Source organism: Triturus cristatus, chromosome 7 (genome assembly GCF_964204655.1).
Source record: "Triturus cristatus chromosome 7, aTriCri1.1, whole genome shotgun sequence".
NCBI classification, from domain to species: Eukaryota; Metazoa; Chordata; class Amphibia; order Caudata; family Salamandridae; genus Triturus; species Triturus cristatus.
In genome coordinates, this window is record NC_140590.1 from 1,259,482,311 (window position 1) to 1,259,503,509 (window position 21,199).

The following is a 21,199-nucleotide window of genomic DNA, read 5'->3' on the forward strand; positions in this document are numbered from 1 at the left end:
TGTAGATTGTGCTACCAGGCTCTGGAGGGTTGGTTAAATGGCAGTAAAGTAAATGATTATCAAGGATTATACAATCTCATCATGAGGGAGCAGATCCTTAATAACTGTCAGAATCAGCTATTGCATCAGCACCTGGTGGACTCAGATCTGACCTCTCCCCAAGAATTGGGAAAGAAGGCAGACAAATGGGTCAGAACCAGGGTCAAGCAAAAGGTCCAGCCCTTCGGGGGTGCAACTAAAAAGGAAGATGCCAAAAACTCTGAGAAGGGTGGGGAAAAGGGAAAAGACCAGCAGTCTTTAACAGGCCCCCAAAAAACAGCATCTGAAAATTGCAAATCTAACAAAGCTAAACAGCCAAGGAAGCCATGGTATAAAAACTGTAAGCAGAAAACCCATTGGACTTCAGACTGTAACAAGGCCAAAGACTCCACGGCTACCACTACACCTGCCCCTAAGGCATCTGGTCCAGCTATAGGTGATGGTACACAGAACAAGGGCTTAGTAGGGTTGACTTTGGGATCTGGAGAGGACTCTGGCCTAGTCAGAACACCTACTCAGGCTGTGCTAGTTTGTGATGGGGAACTGTCCCTGTTTGTGAGTCCCAGTGGTCTGGGCAAATACAAACAACAGCCTAGGATAAATGGAAGAGAGTCTCTAGCATACAGGGACACAGGGGTTAGTGTCACCATGGTGACTAAGGACCTTGTGGATCCTAGCCAAATCATACTTGGGGAAACTTACCAAGTGACCAATGTGAGCAATGTCAGTACTAACCATGCTCTGGCAGTTGTTAACTTCTCCTGGGGAGGGGTAACTGGCCTAAAGAAGGTTGTGGTGAGTGCAGACCTACCAGTAGAATGTTTGCTAGGAAATGATTTGGAGACCTCAGCATGGGCTGAGGTGGAGCTAACTACCCATGCAGCAATGCTGGGTATCCCTGCAGAAGTGTTTGCCCTGACAAGGTCAAAAGCTAAGCTGACAAACTGAACAGGCCTTGGATCCTGGAAAAATGGACCAAGGACCTCCCAAGAGGAGGAGTAGCAGGGGCAAGGCAGTGTCTTCCCCCCAGGATCAGTCTGAAGAAACTCTTGTAGCAGAAGAGGACCTGACCCCTGAAGAAGGAACTGTCTCCGATGAACTTGAGCCTGATCAGGTTGAGTTCTTGGGGACAGGGGGACCTTATAGAGCAGACCTGAGCCTGGAGCAGCAAAGCTGCCCCACTCTTGAACACCTCAGACAGCAGGCTGCTGCTGAGGCTGCTGGGAATGCTGGTGGAATCCATAAAATATATTGGGATGATGGGCTCCTTTACTCTGAGGGTCGAGACCCCAAGCCTGGTGCAGCCAGGAGGTTGGTCATACCTCAGAAGTTTAGGGGTTTCCTGCTCACACTATCCCATGATTTTCCCTTAGCAGGGCACCTAGGCCAAAATAAGACTTGGGACAGACTTGTCCCTCACTTTCATTGGCCTCAAATGAGTGAGGACTGCAAGAGTTTGTGTAGCTCTTGTATTACCTGCCAGGCCAGTGGCAAGGCAGGTAAGTCCACAAAGGCCCCCCCTGATACCCCTACCTGTGGTGGGGGTTCCCTTTGAAAGGGTAGGGATTGACATTGGTGGTCCCCTTGACCCACCAACAGCATCTGGGCACAGGTTTATTCTGGTGGTAGTGGATCATGCCACCAGGTACCCAGAAGCTATTCCCCTTGGAACCATCACAGCACCTGTGGTGGCAAGAGCCCTCCTGGGAATATGTTCCAGGGTAGGTTTCCCTAAGGAGGTGTTGTCTGATAGAGATACAAACTTCTCCAGTCATTCAGACATATGTTTTCACTGACTCCAAGTCAGACCACCTGGTGCACTCATGAAGTGGACACTGGGGACAGTCTGCCTGTGAATATCTACAGGCAACCTGACCATGTCAGGGACTGCATAAGGACAGAAGTCCAAAAGATGATGGAATTGGGAGTTATTGAGCCCTCAGATAGCCCTTGGGCTAGCCCAGTAGTCCTGGTACCCAAACCCCAAACCCAGGGTGTCAAGAAAGAGATGAGGTTTTGTGTAGACTACAGAGGACTCAATGCAGTCACTAGGACTGATGCACATCCCATTCCCAGAACAGATGAGCTAATAGATAAATTGGCCTCAGCCAAATATCTGAGCACATTTGATCTGACAGCTGGCTACTGGCAGATAAGGTTAGCTGAAGCTGCAAAAGCCAAGACAGCATTTTCAACCCCTGGTGGGCACTATCAATTTATTGCAATGCCCTTTGGTCTGAAGAATGCACCTGCCACTTTTCAAAGGTTGGTGAACCAAGTCCTCACAGGCCTGGATGATTTTAGTGCAGCATATCTAGATGATATTGCTGTCTCCAGCTCCACCTGGGAGGATCACCTGATCCACCTGAGGAAAGTTTTGGAAGCCCTGCAAAAGGCAGGACTCACTATCAAGACTACCAAGTGCCAGATAGGGCAGAGTCAGGTTGCGTACCTGGGCCACCTTGTAGGTGGAGGCCAGGTTCAACCACTACAGAGCAAAATCCAGACCATCATGGACTGGGTTGCTCTAACCACCCAGACTCAGGTCCAAGCTTTCTTAGGCCTGACTGGGTGCTACAGAAGATTTGTTAAGGGATATGGATCCATTGTGACCCCCTTAAATGACTTAACCTCTAAGAGAATGCCCAAGAAAGTTCAGTGGACTGTCAGCTGTCAGAAAGCTTTTGATTACCTAAAACAGGCCATGTGCTCTGCTCCAGTGCTCCAAAGCCCCAACTACTCCAAAGAATTCATAGTTCAAACTGATGCATCTGAGGTGGGGGTAGGTGCTGTATTATTACAACTGAATGAAGAGGGCCAGGATCAACCAGTAGCTTTTATTAGCAGAAGGTTGACCCCCAGAGAGAAACGTTGGTCAGCTATAGAGAGGGAGGCCTTTGCTGTGGTCTGGGCCTTGAAGAAGCTGAGGCCATACTTGTTTGGCACTCACTTCATTGTTCAAACCGACCACAAGCCCCTCCTACGGCTAAAACAGATGAAGGGTGAAAACCCCAAACTACTCAGGTGGTCCATTTCCCTACAGGGGATGGACTATACAGTGAAACATAGACCTGGGAGCAACCATGCCAATGCAGATGGCCTCTCCAGATATTTCCACTTAGAACATGAAGACTCAACTGGTCAAGGTTAGTTTAATGTGCCTGCAATTTGGGGGGGGGGGGGGGGGGTTATGTAGGAGATTGGCATCGACTGCATAGTTGCCCCCAACTTTTTGCTGATGTTTTTTTACTCTAGCCAGGCTGTGGCCCTGCTATCCAGGACCTCAGCCTATCTGCTTCCTCTCTAAACTGATGTGAGTACCCTAAGTACATACCAATTGTATTCTGAGGACACCCTATGAGCCCCTTGTAGATGGTACCCTAGGTACCCAGGGCATGGGTCCCTCAGAGGCCTACCAGGGGCTGCAGCACTCATTGTGCCGCCCCTGGGACAGCCATACAAACTGACACCACCAGACCACTACTGTAGTCTGGGTAAGGTGGTGCTTGCACCCCTTACAGGGATATAGGTATCCTGTATCCCACTTAAATACAACACATATATCCTCATAAGTCACCCCTAAGGCAGGCCTTGATAATCCTACAAGGCAGGGTGCTGAGATATGTGTGAGGGCCCCTCTGCAACTTTCGGTAAAACGACTGCAAGGTTGTTTGTAGTGCAGCCATACCATATACTCTTAAGCGCATTATAATTAATCGCGATAGGATGCTAACTTGAGAATGGCTGCACAGAACCATGTTGTGTTTGGTGTCAAACATCTTGGAATCATACCCCCAATCCAGTCATGGGAGAGAGGGCATGATTCCACCCTGCTAGAGGGGTGATATGATAAAAGCTGCAGATTTTAGACACCATTTTAAAAGAGCACACGTAGTACAAAATGGATGCTACCCGCCACCCACACGACTCTGGCTGCCTGTTGCTGGGCAGAACTCCAGCCACGGCAGCTGGACAATAGGGATCTTGTTGCAGGGAGGTGTCCTCACCTCCTCAGACAGACTATGTGGATTGGAACTGGGTGGGTGCACCGTAGGATGCCTTTCAAACTTGCACGTAGGCTTCTCCAGTGCCTACTTCTGCATACGCCGCCTCAGACCGGTTCAGGGGCATCCAGTCCCCTGCCCTGGCGGGAAACACACAAAGGGGAGAGGGTGTAGCCCCCCTTTCCCGCCTGAACTCCCATTGGTGAACTCTGATTTAGACACTCCCCTAATCCCTGGATAAAGGTGGGTGCAGGGTCCCCAGAGCCTCAGATTAATCTTGGACCAGAACTTTGCTTCAAAGACTTGAAACTTCGACGAGCTGCCGCTCAGCTGACGGAAGAAATCTCCCTTGGGGTAAAGGAGTTACCCCCCTGCTTGGCAGGCACCTGAAACACTGCAAGTGACCCGGTTGGCATTCCACTGCTCCTACAGACATCAAAGACTTCTGCCTACTCTGAGGTGGGTTCCCAAGCATTGCAGAGGCCAGTGAGTGTGCACAGCAAAGCTGAGCACCATGGACCCCGTGGGTGCCGAGATACCCAATACACCAGGACACCGGCTACCTCTTGCCCAGCACACGAACCCGACAAGTGGGGAAGTTGTGCTTTGGCCCATCATTGAGCCAACCTCTCAGCATCACCTGTGCCAAAGAACGCCGCCCCAGCCCACTCCGGCGACCCGTGGGCGCATCTTTACTGACTCCAAATTGCTGCCTCCCGCAGTCCCTTGTCTCCCGACTGGTGGGCCCTGTCGGAGGTCAATCTTCACTTTCAAGAGCTCCCCTGGTTGCTCCGGGCCTGCTCTACAGTCTCCCTGCTGGAGACCTCGCCCAGACCTCGTGGGTCTGCACCGTAGCTGTTTCTTTACCCTGGCGTGGGTTGCGGTTGCCAAGGCTTAGTGGACCCAATCCGGACACTAATACCGCAGCATCCTTCCTCCTTTGTGGAACAGTTGCCCTTCAGCAGCTGGCCTTCCTTGACGCCTCCTGGACCCCGTGGCTGCTGATCCAAGCTACACTTCTTCAACCTGGAAGCACCAGACATTGAAGGGCTCTTTCTCCTGAGGCCCCTGGTCACTGGCTAGTGACCCAGACTCTGTCCTCTCTGCTTTCAGGTCCTTTCCTTCAAGATCTACATTTTCAACCTGCACGACATCGACGCCGCTTCTCGCCAGCAGCAGTTCTTCACGTTTTTCCATAGATAACAAGACATCGACCCGACACCGAAAACGACCTATGCACCCGGCTTCCCTGGGGCAGGTAACAGTGGTACATCAGTACTATCGTGGGTGTGGACCCTCCAGAGCTTAACTTAAAACTCCTGAACTTGAACTCCTGTCTTGATTCCTGCAATTTCCAACCACAACATTTCCCATAGGGTTTAACAGGGATCCCGACTGTAGTTTCACCACTACACACGCTCCCCGTGGGTCCCCTTCCTCACTACCTTGGGTGGTTTCGTAAGGGGCCAGCGATCGTAAGTGCCCTAGGCACTGTCTGCAGAACTGTCGTGGTTCTTATACCACTGTTTTAATACATGGTTTGGTCCCCCCCCGGGGCCCTGTGATTCCAGTGCTATTTATTGTGATTATAAATGCTTTATTGAATTGTATCTTTACCTCCACCCTCTCAAGAGACTAGTGGGATTTGATCTTAGAATAAATACATATATTTTGCATATATACCTGTGTGGACTACTCTTTAATTTGGTCATTCAAGAGGTTATCCATGGTAAAACAATTAGCTTAACACTCCTTCAAGACTTAGCCTGAAGGCTGCTCTCCACAGCTACCATGAGGATAGCTTTCTTTAAAGGTTGTCTTTTAACCTATCACCTTAATAGTTGAATTGGACTGCTGCAAGGTGTCCCCTATAACTAGTGGACAGCATATGCCAGGCCAACTTCTCACAGTCGCGGTTCCCTTCTCTCCAGGAGCGGTAACTAGAGGTTGGTGAAGTCTTTGCAGTCCATGAGACTTCTGAACAGGAGGCCAGCTCGATTTCAGGCCCTTGGAGATACTCAGCACAAGTAGAGAAAGTTCAGTCCAGTTCTTTCACTGCCCAAGGCAGAAGCAGCAGCTGCAGGCCAGCCCAACAAAGCAACAACACAGCAAAGGGGCAGTACTCCTCCTGGCAGCTCTTCCAGCTCTTCTTCTTGGCAGGTTCCTTGATTCCAGCGAGTTCTTTGAAGTCTTTTCTATCCCTGAGACTTCCAACTGGAGGTAAGCTCTACTTCAAGCCCTTGGAGAAAACTCTAACAGCAGGTTGATGAAAGCACAGTCCAGTCCTTTCCTACCCAAGACAGAAGCAACCACTGCAGGCCAACCCCACAACACGCAGCATAGGGGCAGTATTCCTCCTCCAGCTTTCGCGGTTCTTCTTCCTGGCAGGTTCCTTAGTTCAGAAGTAATCTTAAGTTCTGGGGTCTAGGCCTCAATATTTATACCACCAAATCCTTTGTCCTCTGAAGGCAGAGGGTCCTGTACCTAGTTGAAACCAGTTCTGGGTGCATTCTGCCAGTATGCACTTTATTCCTTTGTCAGTGTGGGCTAGGGTCATCAGACGCACCACAGGAGATGGAGCTAGCATTGTGGAAGGCAGGCACAGCCCCATTGAGACCCAGGTGCTACTCCTCCCACCCATCTATGTACAGATAGGTCTATTCAGCCCTGTGCTGACTCACCCTGTCTCCTGGAGTCTCCCCCAGCCCCTGTCACTCACACCAGACAGACAATACACAAGCTAGTAGAGGCAGGTTGGATGGTTAGGTCAGAAAATACCTACTTTCTAAAAGTGGTATTTTCAAACACAGAATGTTAAAACCAACTTCACAAAAAGATGTATTTTATCATTCCGAGTTCAGGCATACTAAATGCAACTTCCTACCATGTTCCCAGGGTCAGTTAGGATTATAGGATGTTATAATCAAACCGCCCATTCTGGCCTATGGGGAACAGGTAGCCTTGCAATAGTGAAAAACAAAGTAGGCTGTAATTCACTATCGGGACATGCCACACATACCAGGGCATGTCCTACATTTCACATACAATGCACCCTGCCCACAAGGGTACCTTGGGCCTACCTTAGGGGTGACTAACATGTAGAAAAGGGAAGGTTTAGGGACTGGGAAGTGTGTACACTTGCCATGTCTACATGGCAGCCTCAGGCTGCGCACAGGCTCTGCAATGCAGGCCAGAGTTACACTTTACTGGCTGTTTGCGTGGGTGGCACAATCCAGTGCTGCAGCCCACCAACAGCATTTGATTTATAGGCCCTGGCACTCACAGTGCAATTTACTAGGGACTGACACATACATCAAATAGGCCAATCATGGAAACACCAATCCATAACACATTTTACACAGAGAGCATATGCACTTTAACACTGATCGGCAGTGGCAAAGTGCCCAGTGTCCTAAAACCAACAGAAACAGGTCAGGAAAAAATAGGAGGAAAAAGCAAAACGTTTAGGGATAACCCTGCAAAAAGGGCCATTTCCAACATGAGTGATGTAATCAGTGATGTCATTTGAGATGTCATGGGTGATGTCACTGACCATGTCATGAGTGATGTAATATTTGGGGGAGTAAGTTATAGTTAGCTCAGGTAACTATAACTGCTGAATTCTCAATGGTTTAGTACGAGTGAAATCTGAGCCTGAGTATAACTTCCCTGTAACCTGTGAGTTGCTGTGTGGGTCTGTGAGTGCCTGTGTGAGTGAGTGTGTAAGTGTCTATGAGTGGGTATGTGAGTACCTGTGTAAGTGTGTGAGTGCCTGTGAGTGGGCCTGTAAGTGCCTGTGTGGGTCTGTGAGTGCATATGTGAGTGTCTCAGTGGGTGTGTGAGTGCCTGTGTGAATCCGTGAGTACCTGTGTGGGTCTGTGAGTGAGTGTGTGAGTGCCTGTGTATGTTTGTGAGTGGGTGTGTGAGTGGTGCTATGCATTTTGGGCATTAGCATACTTAGGGTATTTAAATACTCTCACCAGGAGGCGACCAGAAAGAAACCACTCACCACAGTCACTAAACATCAGATTGTGCTTCGATAGATCAACAATGAATTCACCTCCATTAAGGATTTCATATCAACATGGAATACAAGAGGAAAAAACACACTTGCTTTGTCTCCTACAAGCCTAAGAAGTTAGGATTGTTTGTGCTTTACTGAAGTGGAGCTTCAACTGGGACAATTACTATGTTTATATTTTTAAGTGCTACCCATTGAGATTTAATTTCTGTGAAATCAGCACGAGATCCAGAATCAAACCGCATGTTTTCCAAGAAGAATCCCCAGTTTTGCCCAAAACCTCCACCCAACTGGAGTACATTCATTTGGTTAATTAGTAAGTGCTACCTCATTGGGTAAATGTCTCATGTATATTCTAATATACAGCTACATTAAGGTCCATGTGTTGTGCTTGTAATTTCGTCAATGTGATCGTTCCTCGAGCGTCTTCATCCACAAATCTGTGCTAACCTGAATCCTCGTCAAGTGAAGATGATGAGACTACCAAGAAGTGAATCTCCACCACACAGAGGTGCTTCTCCTTAACTAAATGAAGTAAGTGCTTTTCTGTTTGGTGGAAATATCCTCGTATTCCTCTACATCAATAACGCATCACCAAAAACGGCTGGAAATGCGCTTGAGGGCCTTTTGAGAAGCTGTCAATCAAAGTGAAAAAAGAAGTGAAGCCCTTTGCATAATACTAAGAAAAACGGGGCGTGGCCAAACAGGCAGAACTTGAAGATGATTTTGGGCATTTGCATCCTCAGGGTAATAAAAAGTGAGAATCATGGACTCTGCTCTCACCAGGAAACGACGAGAAAGAAATCACTTGTCAAAGTCACCCCAGATCAGACTGTGCTCCAATAGATCAATGATGCAGTCACCTCCATTAAGGATTTCAGATTGTTTTTCAATGTGGAATACGATAAAACACACTTGCATTGTCTTCCCCAAGCCCAAGAAGTTAGAACCCTTTGTTTTTTTACACAACAAAAGGGGGTAGTGCGACCCCCCTCCCCGGGTGATTTCGTCCTCGGGGACCCTATCCCCGAGGGCCTGGTCAAAATTCAATGGAGACGCACACCCCACCTCCCAGGACCGATTACAGCCCCATGGACCCAATCTCCTGAGGCCTGGCCAAGTCTTAATGGGGGAGGGGGCCACGCGGCCCCCCTCTCTGATTTCAGCCCCAGGGACCCCGTCTCCCTGGACAAAGCCACGTCTCCCTGGGTGCCCTGGCCCCACCCAGGGCACCCAGTGTGTATTGTTGCGAACCACAGGGGGAGCCTCAAGGCCCCAGTAGTCCAAGCTGGTTCCCCACCTTCTGTGGCAGCAGGCATTGCTCCCACATGCAGGGGCTGCTAAATATGCAGCTCCCTTCATTTGTGAGCAATCGTTTCATCTGTTTCCTTGGCCGCATGGCAGCAGGCAGAGAAACAGATGAAAACTCTGTTTCCAGCAAGAGGGAGCAGTTTGACAGCTCCTGCTTGCTGGGAGTGAATTTATGTTTGCTCTTGCTTGGTGGAATCTATGAGCTCCCACCAGGCAAAAGCTAACAGCTATCTCCCGAGGGTGGGACCCTCGGGAGATAGCAGGAGCCTCCACTGGGGGTGGCAGTTCCCAAGCCATAATGGTTCCAGGAGGGGGGCAGGGCTGCCCCCTCCTTTACATAGCATGGGTTGGCGCTATGGAGGTGGTGGTCTCCAGGGCTGGTTATGGCCAGCGAGGGGGTCCGCACGCCCTCCTCCCAGTTGTATTTATTAGGTAGGCCCTGGGAAGGTGATAGTTTCCAGGGTTCAGGGGTCCACGCGGCATCCCTTTAATTGTTTGTTTTTCTTGTGCCATGCAAAAGTAGTGGTCCTGGGGGTTTCAAACCACCCAAGGAGGTGAAGCAGGCATAAGGAGTGACGCAGCATATAAGGTATAGGGCACCCCTGAGCAGTGCTGGAGTTGCGTCGCACTTGCGACAACTCCAGAACTGCGTCACCCCTACGGCGACAGATGCATCACGCATCTGTCTATCCTTGCGCCACGGTGCGCCTCATTGTAAATGCAATGCATCCATGGTGGCGCAAGGGGCTTTCTGAGTCACACAAAATAACTGGCGCATCCCTGCTAATATGCAGGGATGCGCCAGTTATTGTAAATCTGGCCCGAAGAGTATAAAAGGAACTGACGTGAGGTGGATGATGAAATGGTAAATGCTGAGTAGCATTGCTGCTTGTCGGTCTCTAAGACCGCGCTTGTTTTTTAATCATATCTGCAAGGTTTATGCTACATTATCGCATATCTGGGCTGGGAGGATTTTACAGGCAATGGACTCTAGCTTCATGAGTGATGAGTGTCAAAAAAGGTTATGTCCCAGTTGGAGGTATTAGCTAACTTTTCTCCACATAATGACATGCGGTACACCCAGAGTACTTCTTTCTATGCAGCACCGTCATGCCTTTTACTGGATGCATAAATCGGGCATCTGCAGTTCATGCTCATTCGTACTCACTTACACACTCATTCTCGCCGTCTGTTTCACTCTGTCTCAAGCTCTCTCGGACTTTCTAGCATGGTCTCTGTTAAGTTTTTGTTGAGTCAGCTCACCACCCTTCCCTAGAAATTTCCATCCGCTATGCTGTATAATCATTAACAGCTTGTCCACAAGGAAGCAACAGGCACTCCAGATTTCCCTGTAATGTTGCATTTGGACTAGAGAGATGCTAGTATAGGCAGTAAGAACACACATGGCAGGCAACTCTGCAGAATTCCCATTCCTAATGCGCACAGGCACAGCTTAATTGTGTTTTCATAGCAGTCTGTGTTGCTCACTGAGGTAAATTACATACTTTAAACTAAATCCAAAAGAAGTAATGATTCCCTACCCATAGTGGTAAGTATGTTAAGGCCTTAGCAGTGATTCATTTATGCCACTGACTAGAGGTGGAGTTCACCGGAACTCATTTTTGGGATTTGGGCTTATTTTTTATCATCATCCTTCGACTGGTTACATCACCACATCAACAACAAAACCATTGGGATACAAAAATATCTCTGCCTAAATGTCGGCTAAAAACATAATGACTTTTTAAACAAACTATCTAAAATACAAAAACTTCAACAGCAGCATCATCATCATTAAAATATTTTTAAAACAATATCACTTACAATTATATATCAACCTATCTATCTATCTATCTATCTATCTATCTATCTATCTATCTATCTATCTATCTATCTATCTATCTATCTATCTATCTATCTATCTATCTATCTATCTATCTATCTATCTATCTATCTATCTATCTATCTATCTATCCATATCTATATCTATCTAAATATATATATATATATATATATATATATATATATATATATATATATATATATATATATATATATATATATATATATATATATATATTCACTTACAAAACCATAGGTTTCACACATGTTATAGTTAGCTGGACATTTCACTCGTAAAAAACCAATGAAATTCCCCCGTTATAGTTAGTGCAGGCAACTATAACTCACACGACCGCAATCCTCTGCTGATGACGTCAGATTTTACATCACTGTATTTAGACACTTATTTACCCATGTCTTCTTCCATTAATCTTTAGCTATACATATATTACAAATATTTATTTTTCATAAAGACACATATGTCATCAGTGATGTAATATCTGATGTCATCAGCAGAGGATTGCGGTCGCGTGAGTTATAGTTGCCTGCACTAACTATAACGGGGGAATTTCATTGGTTTTTTGGAAATGTCCAGCTAACTATAACATGTGTGAAACCTATGGTTTTTTAAGTGAATTTGCAAGGTTTTTTAAATGCTAATTCGTAACTATAACGTGTGTGAAACCTATGATTTTTTCCGTGAATTTGTACGGTTTTTTAAATGCTAAGTTATGTATTTATTAATTTTTTTTTTTTTTCAGGTTTGTCACCGTGCGCGCACCGTGCGCTTCGCTCACCGAGCACCCATGGTTCGCAGTGCGTGCCGTGCGCGCACGGTGCGCGCACCTCGCGATTTAGAAAATATAATAATTTTTTTTTCTCCCGTGGGGGTCCTTCTGTGACCCCCTGACCAAGGCTAGGGGGTCAGGAACTGTCCACTCTGCCCCCTTTTCACGTTCTACACCTTTGTTTTTCACCCCCTCAGACTGCGAGAGACAAAATGGCGGCCGACACTTCCTGGTTTCGACCGATTCGAATGTTTACCGACATCTAACAACCAATCAGAATTGCGCTCGCGCACGACAGGGTGCGCGCGTATAGATATTGATATGCTTTTAAATGCTATTTTCACAGGAAATACTGAACAGATTTACACCAGACCTGCAAAAGGCACTTCCTTGACCTTATGGCTACCTCTCTGCCAAATTTCAGGTAATTCTGTTCAGCCGTTCGGGCTGTAGCTGCGACTAAAGGTCCTATGGAAAAATGCATGGGGAAAACGCGTTTTGGGACCCCCCCTTTTTCTCGGCCCCCGCTTGACGAATCACCCCGAGACTTTCAGGGTAGGAGCTGAACGGAGCGCCCCATTTGTTTTGAAAATTTCGCGAGGATTCGTCAACCGGCACCAAAGTTATTCTAAATAGAATTTTGAGATTTCCTATGGAAACTAGGTTGTAACTATAACTATCTACTGGCGACCGCCAGTAGATAATATTAGGGGTGGGCGGAATTTGCGGAATTAACCTTCGCAAATTATCGCGAGAATGTTTAAAATTATCGCAAACAAGCAGAAATATCGCGAAGATGCGGAAGTTTTTTTCCGGCATGTTCGCGAGATTTTCTGCATGGTTGCGGGTCGCCAACTTACCCATGTGGTTGCTTGCGGGCGCGGCCATCTTGTTTTGAGTTGTTCTCGCGGTGCATGATCGCGAGAAGAAAGACGTGATCGCGCGACGCATGACGTCACTGCGGGCGCGAACTGTCGCGAGACAGCGCAAATGGCTAAAAACAATACAACATCTCATGGAGAACGCGACCGGATCAAGAATACTTGTCGGCGAACGCAGGGATTCAGGTAAGGCGATCGCGCGCGCGCGAGAATGTATCATTTTACAGCGCGAGCAAGAAACAAATTATCGCCAAGCTGCGGAAACCGGAATTTTTGACATTTTCGCGCTCTCCGCGGAACGCAAAAATGTCAAATTATCGCAATTTCCGCGAACGGAACGAAATTTTTGCCCAGGCCTAGATAATATACATATATATATATATGCTGAGATGTGGCCTCGTCATTTGGAGGCAACTCGTGGTTTTTGTTTATAGCGGCCTGCCCGGCCGCGATGGGGCCCCACTGCAGATCTAGCAGGTCCGGAGTGCAATGTACTAAGAAGCACTTCTGGAACAGCATGTCCATTCTGAGGAGGGTGGAATCGTTCCTCTACCTGGCTGCAACGCATACCCACTGGGGTAAGACTGTGAATTTGGGGATCCCTTGGCGCCCACTGGGGTTTGAATTTAGCGGACCACAATAACCAGAACTCTCTGCGGCACACGCCCACATGGGCGGGACATTTATTGTGCTCAAGTGGACTGCTTTTGCTTTGGGGTTTCCTGTGCCAGTGATCAAGGGCGTCCAAAGCCCGAAACGCGTTTCGCCATATTTGTGTGCTGCGACTTGGTTGAGACAATCCTTGGAATAAAATGGATTCAACATGCTGGGATGTGGCCTCGTCATTTGGAGGCAACTCGTGGTTTTTGTTTATAGCGGCCTGCCCGGCCGCGATGGGGCCCCACTGCAGATCTAGCAGGTCCGGAGTGCAATGTACTAAGAAGCACTTCTGGAACAGCATGTCCATTCTGAGGAGGGTGGAATCGTTCCTCTACCTGGCTGCAACGCATACCCACTGGGGTAAGACTGTGAATTTGGGGATCCCTTGGCGCCCACTGGGGTTTGAATTTAGCGGACCACAATAACCAGAACTCTCTGCGGCACACGCCCACATGGGCGGGACATTTATTGTGCTCAAGTGGACTGCTTTTGCTTTGGGGTTTCCTGTGCCAGTGATCAAGGGCGTCCAAAGCCCGAAGCGCGTTTGGCCATATTTGTGTGCTGCGACTTGGTTGAGACAATCCTTGGAATAAAATGGATTCAACATGCTGGGATGTGGCCTCGTCATTTGGAGGCAACTCGTGGTTTTTGTTTATAGCGGCCTGCCCGGCCGCGATGGGGCCCCACTGCAGATCTAGCAGGTCCGGAGTGCAATGTACTAAGAAGCACTTCTGGAACAGCATGTCCATTCTGAGGAGGGTGGAATCGTTCCTCTACCTGGCTGCAACGCATACCCACTGGGGTAAGACTGTGAATTTGGGGATCCCTTGGCGCCCACTGGGGTTTGAATTTAGCGGACCACAATAACCAGAACTCTCTGCGGCACACGCCCACATGGGCGGGACATTTATTGTGCTCAAGTGGACTGCTTTTGCTTTGGGGTTTCCTGTGCCAGTGATCAAGGGCGTCCAAAGCCCGAAACGCGTTTGGCCATATTTGTGTGCTGCGACTTGGTTGAGACAATCCTTGGAATAAAATGGATTCAACATGCTGGGATGTGGCCTCGTCATTTGGAGACAACTCGTGGTTTTTGTTTATAGCGGCCTGCCCGGCCGCGATGGGGCCCCACTGCAGATCTAGCAGGTCCGGAGTGCAATGTACTAAGAAGCACTTCTGGAACAGCATGTCCATTCTGAGGAGGGTGGAATCGTTCCTCTACCTGGCTGCAACGCATACCCACTGGGGTAAGACTGTGAATTTGGGGATCCCTTGGCGCCCACTGGGGTTTGAATTTAGCGGACCACAATAACCAGAACTCTCTGCGGCACACGCCCACATGGGCGGGACATTTATTGTGCTCAAGTGGACTGCTTTTGCTTTGGGGTTTCCTGTGCCAGTGATCAAGGGCGTCCAAAGCCCGAAACGCGTTTGGCCATATTTGTGTGCTGCGACTTGGTTGAGACAATCCTTGGAATAAAATGGATTCAACATGCTGGGATGTGGCCTCGTCATTTTGAGGCAACTCGTGGTTTTTGTTTATAGCGGCCTGCCCGGCCGCGATGGGGCCCCACTGCAGATCTAGCAGGTCCGGAGTGCAATGTACTAAGAAGCACTTCTGGAACAGCATGTCCATTCTGAGGAGGGTGGAATCGTTCCTCTACCTGGCTGCAACGCATACCCACTGGGGTAAGACTGTGAATTTGGGGATCCCTTGGCGCCCACTGGGGTTTGAATTTAGCGGACCACAATAACCAGAACTCTCTGCGGCACACGCCCACATGGGCGGGACATTTATTGTGCTCAAGTGGACTGCTTTTGCTTTGGGGTTTCCTGTGCCAGTGATCAAGGGCGTCCAAAGCCCGAAACGCGTTTGGCCATATTTGTGTGCTGCGACTTGGTTGAGACAATCCTTGGAATAAAATGGATTCAACATGCTGGGATGTGGCCTCGTCATTTGGAGGCAACTCGTGGTTTTTGTTTATAGCGGCCTGCCCGGCCGCGATGGGGCCCCACTGCAGATCTAGCAGGTCCGGAGTGCAATGTACTAAGAAGCACTTCTGGAACAGCATGTCCATTCTGAGGAGGGTGGAATCGTTCCTCTACCTGGCTGCAACGCATACCCACTGGGGTAAGACTGTGAATTTGGGGATCCCTTGGCGCCCACTGGGGTTTGAATTTAGCGGACCACAATAACCAGAACTCTCTGCGGCACACGCCCACATGGGCGGGACATTTATTGTGCTCAAGTGGACTGCTTTTGCTTTGGGGTTTCCTGTGCCAGTGATCAAGGGCGTCCAAAGCCCGAAACACGTTTGGCCATATTTGTGTGCTGCGACTTGGTTGAGACAATCCTTGGAATAAAATGGATTCAACATGCTGGGATGTGGCCTCGTCATTTGGAGACAACTCGTGGTTTTTGTTTATAGCGGCCTGCCCGGCCGCGATGGGGCCCCACTGCAGATCTAGCAGGTCCGGAGTGCAATGTACTAAGAAGCACTTCTGGAACAGCATGTCCATTCTGAGGAGGGTGGAATCGTTCCTCTACCTGGCTGCAACGCATACCCACTGGGGTAAGACTGTGAATTTGGGGATCCCTTGGCGCCCACTGGGGTTTGAATTTAGCGGACCACAATAACCAGAACTCTCTGCGGCACACGCCCACATGGGCGGGACATTTATTGTGCTCAAGTGGACTGCTTTTGCTTTGGGGTTTCCTGTGCCAGTGATCAAGGGCGTCCAAAGCCCGAAACGCGTTTGGCCATATTTGTGTGCTGCGACTTGGTTGAGACAATCCTTGGAATAAAATGGATTCAACATGCTGGGATGTGGCCTCGTCATTTTGAGGCAACTCGTGGTTTTTGTTTATAGCGGCCTGCCCGGCCGCGATGGGGCCCCACTGCAGATCTAGCAGGTCCGGAGTGCAATGTACTAAGAAGCACTTCTGGAACAGCATGTCCATTCTGAGGAGGGTGGAATCGTTCCTCTACCTGGCTGCAACGCATACCCACTGGGGTAAGACTGTGAATTTGGGGATCCCTTGGCGCCCACTGGGGTTTGAATTTAGCGGACCACAATAACCAGAACTCTCTGCGGCACACGCCCACATGGGCGGGACATTTATTGTGCTCAAGTGGACTGCTTTTGCTTTGGGGTTTCCTGTGCCAGTGATCAAGGGCGTCCAAAGCCCGAAACGCGTTTGGCCATATTTGTGTGCTGCGACTTGGTTGAGACAATCCTTGGAATAAAATGGATTCAACATGCTGGGATGTGGCCTCGTCATTTGGAGGCAACTCGTGGTTTTTGTTTATAGCGGCCTGCCCGGCCGCGATGGGGCCCCACTGCAGATCTAGCAGGTCCGGAGTGCAATGTACTAAGAAGCACTTCTGGAACAGCATGTCCATTCTGAGGAGGGTGGAATCGTTCCTCTACCTGGCTGCAACGCATACCCACTGGGGTAAGACTGTGAATTTGGGGATCCCTTGGCGCCCACTGGGGTTTGAATTTAGCGGACCACAATAACCAGAACTCTCTGCGGCACACGCCCACATGGGCGGGACATTTATTGTGCTCAAGTGGACTGCTTTTGCTTTGGGGTTTCCTGTGCCAGTGATCAAGGGCGTCCAAAGCCCGAAACGCGTTTGGCCATATTTGTGTGCTGCGACTTGGTTGAGACAATCCTTGGAATAAAATGGATTCAACATGCTGGGATGTGGCCTCGTCATTTGGAGGCAACTCGTGGTTTTTGTTTATAGCGGCCTGCCCGGCCGCGATGGGGCCCCACTGCAGATCTAGCAGGTCCGGAGTGCAATGTACTAAGAAGCACTTCTGGAACAGCATGTCCATTCTGAGGAGGGTGGAATCGTTCCTCTACCTGGCTGCAACGCATACCCACTGGGGTAAGACTGTGAATTTGGGGATCCCTTGGCGCCCACTGGGGTTTGAATTTAGCGGACCACAATAACCAGAACTCTCTGCGGCACACGCCCACATGGGCGGGACATTTATTGTGCTCAAGTGGACTGCTTTTGCTTTGGGGTTTCCTGTGCCAGTGATCAAGGGCGTCCAAAGCCCGAAACGCGTTTGGCCATATTTGTGTGCTGCGACTTGGTTGAGACAATCCTTGGAATAAAATGGATTCAACATGCTGGGATGTGGCCTCGTCATTTGGAGGCAACTCGTGGTTTTTGTTTATAGCGGCCTGCCCGGCCGCGATGGGGCCCCACTGCAGATCTAGCAGGTCCGGAGTGCAATGTACTAAGAAGCACTTCTGGAACAGCATGTCCATTCTGAGGAGGGTGGAATCGTTCCTCTACCTGGCTGCAACGCATACCCACTGGGGTAAGACTGTGAATTTGGGGATCCCTTGGCGCCCACTGGGGTTTGAATTTAGCGGACCACAATAACCAGAACTCTCTGCGGCACACGCCCACATGGGCGGGACATTTATTGTGCTCAAGTGGACTGCTTTTGCTTTGGGGTTTCCTGTGCCAGTGATCAAGGGCGTCCAAAGCCCGAAACGCGTTTGGCCATATTTTTGTGCTGCGACTTGGTTGAGACAATCCTTGGAATAAAATGGATTCAACATGCTGGGATGGGGCCTCGTCATTTGGAGGCAACTCGTGGTTTTTATATATATATATATATATATATATATATATATATATATATATATATATATATATATATATATATATATATATGAAGCAAATCGCCTACAGGTAACCAAATCCTTGGAAAAGACGAAGCGAACCCAGAATAAATTCGTGCCAGCGTTTATTCAGTGCCCAACATCAATGCCGCCATTACGCGTTTCAGCCCTCGTGGGGCCTTGATCACATGACCTTATATATATATATCAATAATAAACTTTATTCAGCTTTTCTGATAAAATCCATAAAAGTCACATACGACAGTACAAAAGACTCCCAACCAATTAATATCAGCATTCATCAGGTAACATCCGCAATTATCAGACACATTTAAAAAAAATAAATCAATGAGAAAAACTTAGGGGTCCATTATGATGTCAGGCAGATCGCCACCGCCCGACCGGCAGTGGTGATCTGCCCGACATCTTTCCCCATCCGCCCTCTGTTTACCCCCGCCATATTACAATGGCGGGGGTGACAGTGGCAGACGGATAGACAGTCCGCCGCATTTCTGCTGGCAAACAATCGTTCCGAGTGCCTGCCGGGTGGATCTCGCGCCTTGTATGGTGGCAGAGTCTGGAAGACACCACCATCCATATCAGGATGCCTGGCAGAGAAGGCCTTTCGGAAAGGCATGCAGGAATTGCTTTGGGGGCCCGGGGGTTGGGGGGGCAGCACTTGGGGGTACCTTTGGTACCGCCCTACATTGGCATGCAAAAGGTGGCAGGCACCGTGCGGTGCCTGTCACGTTGTGCATTCCAATGCACAACATGCACATTTAACATTGTGGCGGGTGCTGCTTACAGCATCGCCTGCCACAGTGTTAAATGTTCAATGTTAAATGTGCAGGATGCGAACGCCAGGGTGGAGGCCGCATCCTAATGGGCACAGCGGGACCGCCTGTTTTAAAAATGATGTATTTTCGTACACTGGGTTTCATTATTTTGCACTCCTCCCTTTTTCCTCCCCGGAGTCTATAAAAAAGCTCCTTGGCCCAGACTAAATCCTTCTTAGTTGTAGTATCAGGGTCACTAAAGAGGTCCGCCCTTCCAAGAGTCCTAACCCCATCCCGATGTATTTTAACCAGGGGATATGGTGGGCATAATCAAGGGTCATACAATCCCTTAAGATGTCTCTTTATGTAAGGCAGTCCCCTTGTTCCCCCACACTTTGAGCCAATAAGATAATGGGCGAAACGCCAATAGATCTGACAGGTACGGCATACCCAATTCTTCGTGTACAGAGAAGGTGGGAGTTTCCTGGTGTACACATAGGAGTCGTCTTAAGAACCTGTTTTTGATTCTTTGTAGCTCAACAGTCGAGGAATTACCCCAAATTAATTTTATATATATATATATATTATCTACTGGCGGTCGCCAGTAGATAGTTATAGTTAGGACCGAGTTCCCATAGGAAATCTGAAAATTCTATTTTGAATAACTTTGGCGCCGGTTGACTTATCTTCGTGAAATTTTCAAAACTAATGGGGCGCTCCGCTCAGCTCCTACCCTGAAAGTCTCGGGGTGATTCGTCAAGCGGGGGCTGAGAAAAAAGGGGGGTCCCAAAACGCATTTTCCCCATGCATTTTCCCATAGGACCTTTAGTCGAAGGTACAGCCCGAACGGCTGAACAGAATTACTTGAAATTTGGCAAAGAGGTAGTCCTCAGGTCAGGCATGTGCCTTTTGCTTAAATGGTGTAAATCCGTTCGGTAGTTCCTGAGAAAATCAAAAGTAAAATCACATATATATCTGGGCGGAGCCTAACCACACATCTCATCGTGAGATCTGATTGGCTGTCAGCACTTCATCCAAGAAGTGTTGGCAGCCATCTTGGGAACAATATACATGATAGCATCTCATTAAAAAGCATTGCAGTTAATAGAAGGTTTTAAGACTTTAGTTACATTATAAATCATTTGTTGATGGTACCATACTCATTTTAGGAATTGTGGTGTGTTCTAAGGTGATTTTACCATGTGAAAAAGCCTTCTGCTGTGATATTATGAATCATGTTTGAGAGAAAACTATTTTCTCATGCTTTTCCCACAAAGGTTTGGAAGGTGATCTGTAAGCTAACTGAGAGCATATTTTCTGTAAATTCACATTATCTTTCTCAGTCATGTGAGAATGAAGTCTAACATTCTCAGTAAAACATGTACATCCAACAAGGGCAGAGACTGTTAGTTGATTCCTTTGTGTTCTACTGCAGCTTCCCAGAGTGTTCTAAAGAACAACTAGAGCGCTAACAGTTCTACTTATGACAAACGTATGGCACACCTGAAGCCATCTTGGTTGGAATAAAGTGGTAATTCTTAAAACATTTAATTTAAAAAGGAACAAAATGAGGGGGTTTATTTTGCCATAGAAAGTATGATTAGTGCTGCAGAAAGAAAAATTAGGGCACATTTTGAGTGACTTCTCAAATCCTCTTCTATTTCATTAAAACATTCTGACATGCAGACTGAAACATGCACTTTCAATACCAGCAGCAGACTTCCCTGGTGAGCAGTAGCTTTACTACAGTGATCTAATAAGCAACCAGAGTGCTAACATTCTGAATTTATGGCAAATTTGTGACACATCTGAATGCCTTCTTGTTGGAATCAAAGTAAAAAACTGAAAGTATTTCCTACTGAGGAGACTGTAGTAAATGAGGAAATTAGGAAACATCATAACAAATAAGTCTCCCAAAATGGCCACCAGAGACAAAAGAGCTCAAATGTAGCCCAAATATCACCCAGATGTAGCCCAAGTATAGCCCAATGACAGAATGTCCCAGAGTGTTCTAACGAACAACTAGAGCGCTAACAGTCTTACTTATGACAAAAGTATGGCACACCTGAAGCCATCTTGATTGGAATAAAGTGGTAACACTTAAAACATTTAATTTACAAAGGAACAAAATGAGGGGGTTCATTTTGCCATAGAAATTATGATTAGTTCTGCAGAAAGAAAAATTAGGGCACATTTTGACTTCTCAAATCCTCTTCTATTTCATAAACA